This window comes from Myotis brandtii, unplaced genomic scaffold (assembly GCF_000412655.1).
Source record: "Myotis brandtii unplaced genomic scaffold, ASM41265v1 scaffold636, whole genome shotgun sequence".
Taxonomy (NCBI): domain Eukaryota; kingdom Metazoa; phylum Chordata; class Mammalia; order Chiroptera; family Vespertilionidae; genus Myotis; species Myotis brandtii.
The window spans coordinates 70,039-78,024 of NW_005370438.1; the positions used below are offsets into that span (position 1 = coordinate 70,039).

At 59.2% G+C, this 7,986-nt stretch overlaps 1 long non-coding RNA gene across 5 annotated transcripts; it reads right to left on the reverse strand.

Annotated features, from left to right (window-relative positions):
* Nucleotides 1–119: 119 nt before the first annotated feature.
* Nucleotides 120–4,750, reverse strand: LOC102247321. 5 transcript variants are annotated; one of them, XR_001359469.1, is made up of 5 exons: nucleotides 4,653–4,750; nucleotides 3,885–3,983; nucleotides 2,957–3,018; nucleotides 862–966; nucleotides 120–570 (listed from the first exon to the last, which is right to left on the reverse strand). It is a non-coding gene; the product is annotated as an uncharacterized LOC102247321 (long non-coding RNA). The 5 variants fall into 5 exon arrangements; XR_001359468.1 differs by having other exon boundaries at nucleotides 4,188–4,750; XR_001359467.1 differs by having other exon boundaries at nucleotides 120–278; nucleotides 3,885–4,750.
* Nucleotides 4,751–7,986: the final 3,236 nt, after the last annotated feature.

Genomic DNA, 7,986 nt, shown 5'->3' on the forward strand with positions numbered 1-7,986 from the left:
CTTGTCCCCTACCACCATCCCACCCCACCCGCCTCCCCCTCTGACACCTCCAGGGAAAGCCTTTCCTCTTTTCCCGGCCTCCCAGGCTCTGGAGTCCCGGCTGACAGGAGTGGGGAAGACGCTGGCCTGGGAGAGCTGCCAACCCGAGGGGCCGGGCATCCAGACCACAGCGGAGCCATCGCACTAAACACCACTTGACATGTTGGCAGCATCACGGACGGCGGTGCCTGTGGAAATGTAGGTCAGTGCTTGCCTGCGAGACGGAAGAGGCAGGACCGCTGGCGTGGAAGACAGAGGAAAGCAATTACGAAATGCAGATTCAAGAAGCATCAGCTCACAGGCCATCAGCGAGCATCGACACGTGGAGACGAAGGACAACCAGGAGGCCAGTAGGTTGTAGCTGGTTCCCAATCTGGTCAGGAGTCCAGGACAAAGGATCCAGGGAAGGGAGCAGGGCAGAAGCTTCCAGAGAGGACGGTCTCTCTCTGAAGCGGGCCGGGGCCGGGCACTCGCCTCCGAGCTCAAGGCCATCCACCTGCGCCCGGCCAGGGGCCCAGGAAATCCTCTCACCTGCAGTAAAGGATTGTGTCAAGAACATTTTCATTCATTCACCCGACCAACGTTCACACATTGCCCACTCTGGCCAGACGGAGACTGGCCTGCGAGCTGTGGCTGGTGACAGCTGCCGGCACAAGAGGAAGAGCATGTGTTCCCAGTGGACCCCAGCCCCATGGGGCTGGCAGTGAAGGCAGTGAGCCTGGGAGGTGCGCTGGGTCAGTGGAGAGCCTGCCCCCAGGGACCCGGACATTGGAGAGGGCGGTGTAGCAGGTGCCCAGGCCTTCCTACCCCTCTAATCCGTACCTCTGCCTGGCACGGCTGGGTCCTGATGACACAGCCCAGAAGCGGGGTGAGCCCTCCCCGGGCCTTCCCTGGGCCCGGTCTCGCCAACTCATCCAGTCTGCCGCTCTGCAGAGAAACAAAAACACCTCCTACATTTTTTTTTTAAGCAAGAGAAGGAGGGGATAAAAAATAGCACACGATTAGGAAGCCACTGAACTTCTGTGCAAACTAATGAATAAACCAGCCCTTGACAACTTCTCCCAACTGCCGCCGACAGGATAATTGGGCCTAATTTCTTAATTTTAATGCCGTTGTTGCATTTGACTTCTGCTAATGAGATGTAAATATGTGTTTCGGGTTTGCGCATTTGTTTAATTGCAGGGTAGCCAAACCGATTGGCTAGAAGGGTCGTCGTTTGTTTATTCATTTTTATTTTCACATGCCCCTCGATGGCAGGAAAAGTAAAGACCTCCGGGCCCCCCCAGGGGCTGGTGGTTTGGGGTGCGGGGAGGAGGATGGGAAGGAGGCTCCCCAGGCCACCGCACCCTCGTCGGTCACACCGATCAGAACAAGGCCTATTCTGTCTCCGAGGAAGGAGGAACAGGATGGTGTCACGCAGGTCATAGCTGGTGCCTGGGGCTGACCGAGCAGAGACTTGAACGAGCCTTCAGGTCATGGTGCTGGTGGGAGGCGGGGTCATGGATCATAATATCATTTGTCCTGTGATATCGCAGGTCTGTGTAGAGGCTGGACCGCACGGACTGAGATTTTGAAAGAGCCCGTTTGCGTGAAAGTTTTAGGAACCAGGAGCCGTGATACAACATTCAGGACCGTTTGGTGCAGACGTGAGGGTGGAGCGACGGACTCTCATGTGGTCCTTCCCAACCCCGTTCCCAGCATCTCCCACTGCGAACACAAGTAATTCAGGCAAACGAGGCCTCTGTTCAGGTGATCACACTTCTCCTTCTCACTCCTGGGGGGAGTGCTGGCCTGCCCAGCGGCCGTGGCTGCTCGCAACGATGGCTCTCCTGTCCTGGCCGCACAGGTGATGGATGAGCGAGGCCATTTCGGGAGTATCACCCTGGCAAAGGTTCCCTCTTCCTCTTCTTGAAAAATGGGCAGCTGGCCGATGATGTGGGAGCTATGACCATCCTTCAGAGCCTTCGCGCAGACGGATGGATGGGATTTCTGGCCTTTGTAAAGGGGAATTTTGCGATGAGAGCTTCTCCCCTGGGCTTTGCCTGCCTCCCCTCGGGGATGCCGAAACCGTGGTCGAGGATGGAGGAAGATTCCCCAGCGAGGAAAGGACCATTCAGAGAGGGAGGGCTGCCCGCGGTCGCAGAGCTCCAGGTGGCCGCTGGGCTGGCACCCGCGCCTCCGGCTCTGTCAGCTGGCTGGGTGAGCTGTGAGCAGTTGGTGGGGCATCAAGAGGAGTACGGAGCTGGGGTCCTTAGGAGGGGCAGGGCCTGCGGGAGGGAACGGCCCGCCAGCAGCTGGCACCTCAGCCCTGCCCAGTGGCGCTTCTGCCCACAGCCCCCGAGCTGGGAGCTGGGCCTTGCACCTCACCAGATCCCGTCCCTTTGTGGCCATGCACGGGAAGCTGCCAGATTAGGAGGGAAACAAACAAAACCCAGGTGCCCTGCAGTGTCAGGGACATAGTTACACTAACCCCGTGTGAGGGTACCTGGCGTGCACATCACCTGGGCATCCCGTGTTCTATCGGATAGGCCTGCACGCACAAGGCCACTCTGCTCAGCGCCTCCGAAGCCGGCGGCAGTATTTAAACCTGGCTTGAACTTGGCCCACAGTCTGGGTGATCGCCATCCCCTTCTCCCGTGGCCTCTTCCCCACTTCCTTAGCAGGGGCTCAGCCCTTCCTGGGAATCACTTCTCAGGCACGGCCCTCACCAACGGCTCCCCGACCGACCGTCTGCCCAGCGACCAGATGGAGCTGGCCCTGCGTCCCTGCCTTAACCGTCCTGGTTTGCAAAGAAGGCAGAGTCCTTTCATTCCTGGTGGCATTTTAGGGAGGAAGGAATCCAAGTCATTTGGTTTCTTTGGTTTCCAAGTGAGATGGCACGCAGGTCCCATGGGAACCACTGGGCAGAGGGACTCACCCGTCTGTCCCTGAGACACAAGCAGCAGCTCAGGTGGCTGGATGCTGAAGGGGCCCGGGCTTCTGGGGGAAGAAGGAAGGCGGGAGGAAGCAGCAAACTGGTTGCTATGGAGACGGTTTCCCCAGCAAGTGGAGGAGCTGGGGCTGTCAGTTGGAGCTAACCTTGAAGGGTTTCGCCAGGAGAAAGGATATGTAGGCACAGATACAACATGTGACGTCTGACCTTTTACGTGGGAGGCTGGGGATGGGTGTGGAGGTGCCAGGGAAGATTCCATGGCCCCGGGGGGAGGGTGCTGGGAGAGGGAAGGGGGGAGGGGGAGGGGAGAGGGAAGGGAGGCAGGGAGGAAGCTGAGCCCTGAGGAGGTAGGAAGGAGGAGGGAGGGGACGGGCAGGGCCACACGCTGAGGTCAGAGCACATTTCCTCCCATTTGACTCTCTCCAAACCCCAGTGTCGAAGACGTCCTTGTCCCCTTGGCGGTGAGGGCGCTGGATGAAGACCTAGAGGGGCTCATCCAGTCTCCGGTCAGTAATGGACGGGGCTGGGGCTGAAATGCAGGTTTTCTGACTCCCAAATCCACACTCATTCTCCCACGGAGGATCCCCCTGAATCACTCCAGTGACCCAGGTCTGGTGGGGGTGAGCGTGCGGGGGTGGGTAGAGGCTACAGGGGCTCCAATCCAAATCAAGAAGAAGAGCCCCCCCCCCCTTTTCCCAGCTGGGCTCCTGTCCAAACACCCACCCTCTTCTCTTTCATCACATGACTTCCCAGTAGTTGGGGAACATGGGGAAGGAGGATGGAGAGCCGGTGAGCCCGGAGGACTGAGAGGGGCTCCAGGGAGTGAAACTTGCTGTGGGGACAGGGCAGGGGGCTCTGGAGCTCCGGTGAGGCACCTTCTGCCCATGGTCCCTGGCCCGGGGCTGAGACCTACCAGTACATGCTGAGTCAGGCCCGCTCTCGCTGCTGAGCGTCTGCTGCGGCGGCGGCAGGAAGTGCCCACGATAATGACCTTCCCAGAGCCAGGTTATTTCTGTCTTCGGCAGGAGGACACATCAGGAGAGGCAGAGTCCACAATTAGCAAAAGCAATTAGTGGGCAGGCTGCTCGGGCCCTAATGGCTGTGTGCGAGTTAGGACCTGGCCAGGTAAACCTCGGCCCAGTGTCTGGACATGTGGGAGGTGGGGCCTCGGTGCCCTCCCCAGGCCCTCACCCAGGGTCCAGGCAGGACCACCTACCTCAAGGGCATCATCTCCTTTTGGACTTGGAGGGCCTGGGCTGGCTGAAGATTTCCCGCCTGACACATACCCCATGGCTCCCAAGACAGACCAGAAGGTCTGGGAGGCCTGGAGGGCACGTCGAGTGTGCTGAGCCCGGCAGCCAGCTGCCCTCTGCCGAAAACAGCCTGGGCTGTGGGGTGTGAGACACGGGGCAGGTCTGGGGCTGGGCCCAGGTCTGAGTCAGAAGACAGGGTCCAGGGCTGGAGCATCTACTACGGAGGGGCCCGGGTTTCTCTGCAGTGAAACTGTTACCGGGAAACACCCGGTTGGGCTCCAGCGGCCTGTCGCTGTGTCCAATCACGAAGGCAGGGTTTACTGAGAAGGCCAGCCCACCAAGAAGACAGGGCGCTTAGAAGCATCAAATCCTGTCTTCCAGCAGGCGCAGGGGACAGGATTGTAAAGGGGACGGGGCTGGGGTGCTACCTGCAGCCCTGGGGGTCCGCAGACATCAGCTGTTGCCCTTCATCCTCAGGCGATGAGATGATGTTGACGAGATGATGTTTTGACTCCTGGTGGGTCGGCCTGACCTTGCTTACCGGTTCTGCTTGCTGGATTCACAGCTGAGTCACCTCCTCCATCGCATCGCCCAGGCCTTGAAAAGGAAACTTGAGAAAAACTTAACCCCCTAGTCACATCTGAGAAAGTTAACCCCCTGCTCACATAAGGATAGGTGTTCTAAGATTTACAAGAATGTGACTACTTTTCAGATTAATTCAGGTGCTCTATCAGGTTATAGGTCCCCTCTATCAGAATCAGAGCCTGCACATCTGTGTGTGGGGGGGCGGGCTGGGTAAGGCCGCCTGTCGGACAGCTCCGTGTCAGAGCCCCGCTGCAGCGAACGTGTGAGTCTCACGCCAGGGCCCCTGTGAGTCTGAGCAGCTCTTCAGGGCAGCAGTGCCCGGGCAGTGGCTCCACACACAGTCCACGCGACTCAGGCGAGGGGGCCTGCCATGTCCCCCCTCCAGGCTCCACCTTCGCGGGGGCCAGGAGACAGGGCTGGAGCCAGGCTTCCCACAGCCTCTGCCCAGAAGGGACCCAGCTCCCTCCTGCCGGCCTTTCTCGGTCCAACCTAGCCACACGCCTGTCTGTCGGCCAGGAGGCCTGAACGTCAGTCTCCCATCTCCCAGGAAGGGAAGGGGACAGCGGGGAGCCCCGAATCGCAGACAGACTGTCACTGTCACTAAGAACCTGTGAACGTCTGGAGGGAAGGGTCCATATCTGCACCAAGCGGAGGATTCTGCCGGCAGCTTCTTCCCGTGCCGGGTGAGTGCCTGTCTGTGGTTCCTGTTAGATTCAGGGTTAAAGTGACGCTGACCTGGGGACGGCAGCCTCCAGCGATTACGAAGAGGCTCACGGTGGATGCAGGCAGGCCAAGGAGACAAAGCCCAGATCCTCGCTCCGTGCTCACTCTCAGGCTGAGGAGGAAGGGCAAACAAAGAAAGTTCAAATTTGCCCGGCCGGCGGCGTGGCTCAGTGGTTGCACGTCGACCTATGAACCAGGAGGTCACGGTTCGATTGCCGGTCAGGGCACATGCCCAGGTGGCAGGCTCCATCCCCAGAGTGGGGCATGCAGGAGACAGGGGATCCATGATTCTCTCTCATCATTGACGTTTCTATCTCTCTCCCTTTCTCCCTTCCTCCCTTCCTCTCTGAAATCAATAAAAATATATTTTTTTAAAAAAGAAAGTGCCAATGAGTCCTGCAGGGTGTGTGCTCACCGCGCTGCCGGGACCCGGGCAGAAGGGAGGGAGCTGTGAGAGGAATCAGGCGAGGCCTCCTGCAGGCAGCGCCTGCAGACCAAGCCTGATTTCCCCGGGCCCCAGGCCTTCCTGCAGCCTCACTGCTGGTCCAGCTCCCGCCCTCGCTTCTGAGTCTCGAGGGCAGCAAATGCCAGCTGGCTCAGCAATCTGGGTCCTTCCTCTAGGACCTGGCAGGGGAGAGTAGAATCACCCACACACTCACCCCAGCCCCTGTTCCCTCCGCCCTGGGGCAGAGTGGGTGGTGGGTGGAGCGGGGAGTGGTGTAGCACTGAATTCTGTGTGGGCTCAGGCACCTGGCACCTGAGCCCAGGTGTTCACACAGAGGTGGGATGTCCAAGGCTGGAAAGGCTCCCACAGTGCCCGGCACCCACACAGGGGCTTTTGTATCCCCCTCCTGAGACTCTGATCCTGGGCCACGCAGGGGTCTCATCACCCTGGTGTGCCTTCCTCTCTGGAAACTCAACACCCCCTCAGGGGGTTTTGTGCCTGAGACTGTGGCCACTGTGCCCACTGGCACCCAGGCCCGGCACCCCTCTCCCAGGGAAATGGGGTGCCATTTGCTGTGTATGTGTCTCGGGCCAACCCTAAACTCCTGCCCTGCTCTCATTCTCCGGGTCACACCAACTTCTCAGCTGCGTCCCTATTTTTGGTGACGTCAAAAGTGGCACTACTGTTCCCACCAGCCGAGGCACAGAGAAGCCCCTTGCTGCAGGCTCCGCCCGGAGCTGGAGTTGTGAGGGGCACAGATAGAACACCGGGGACCAGCTAGAATTGTAAGAAATAGTCATCGTGCTCTGTTAACAGTGGTTGTTTTGTTCTGACTGAAGAAGGCACATTCTAATCTGGCTGGGAGTTGCACGCGGGACCTGGGAGCTCACCTGGAAATGGGGCGCATCCTCCCCATCCGGGAGCTGCCGATTATCATGGGAAGATGAACAACCTTGTCGCAGAAACCAGAGGCGCCAGCCCTTTGCATAACCCCAGGCCTTTGCAAACCCTCAGCCAGCATCACCTGTAAACTGCATACCCATGCTGCATACCCATTCTTACCCCTTTTGCCTGCTTCCCCTTGTCATCCTCATCCTTCTACCCAGTATAAGCAGCTGGCTCATGGTAGGCTCAGAGCAGATTTCTGTGGATGACCCGCTGCTCTCCATACTGCCGGCAGGATTAGAATAAACGCTCATATATGATTCAACCCTGTCCCTGCCGAATCGGCTCAAGTAGTGACAGGCAGCCCGGACCCATTGGCTGTCCGGTTACAGAGTGAGAAATCTGCTTTCTGGGCGCTGCCCCTGGCTCTGCGGCCTCAGTGAGGCCTTAAGCAAGTCACTTGAAACACCTCTGAACATGAAGGGGGACATGGCCACTGCCTCTCTCACGGCGCCTTTGAGCAGGGGTCGGGGTGCAAGAGAAAACCCCTCTGTGTGGAGTCTGGAGCCTTAAAGACAGGTCCTCACTCAAGGCCCCAAGGTCAAGTGCAAGAAGGGAGGTGGAAACAAGACCTGCCTATCACCCCTGAGCGCAACGAGAGTCTCCAGGCCCCAGGGCCCTTCTCCTCCCCCACGTGGCATCCAATCTCCGGCAAGATCTGCCCACTCGTCCACCCACCAGCTCCGCCAGCTCCCCAGGGCCGGGCAGAGTCCTGCAGCACCAGCCACCGTGCAGGGCCCCTGCCGGGCACCGTGGACGCTGTGAATAATGGAGTGTCCTGTTTGTCTAATGGATTTATCACTACGTGCGAATGCAGCTTCATCAACACGAGCAGGTGAAAATCGATGCCCAGGCGGCTAAGTGGGCCGCACTTCCCCTCGCAGCTTGGCAGGTATTGATAGCCCTTTGTCCACTCGCTGTTTTGCACTCAACGTGGAGCTGGAAGCAGGAATAAAAATGCCCGGGGCTCTTCTTGCCCACAGTGCTTGGCTCCCGTCCAGGGCCGGGGCCTGGAGCCAAGTGTCCCCGCGCAGCCCCCGCTGCCCTGCGCTGGGCAGCGGCTC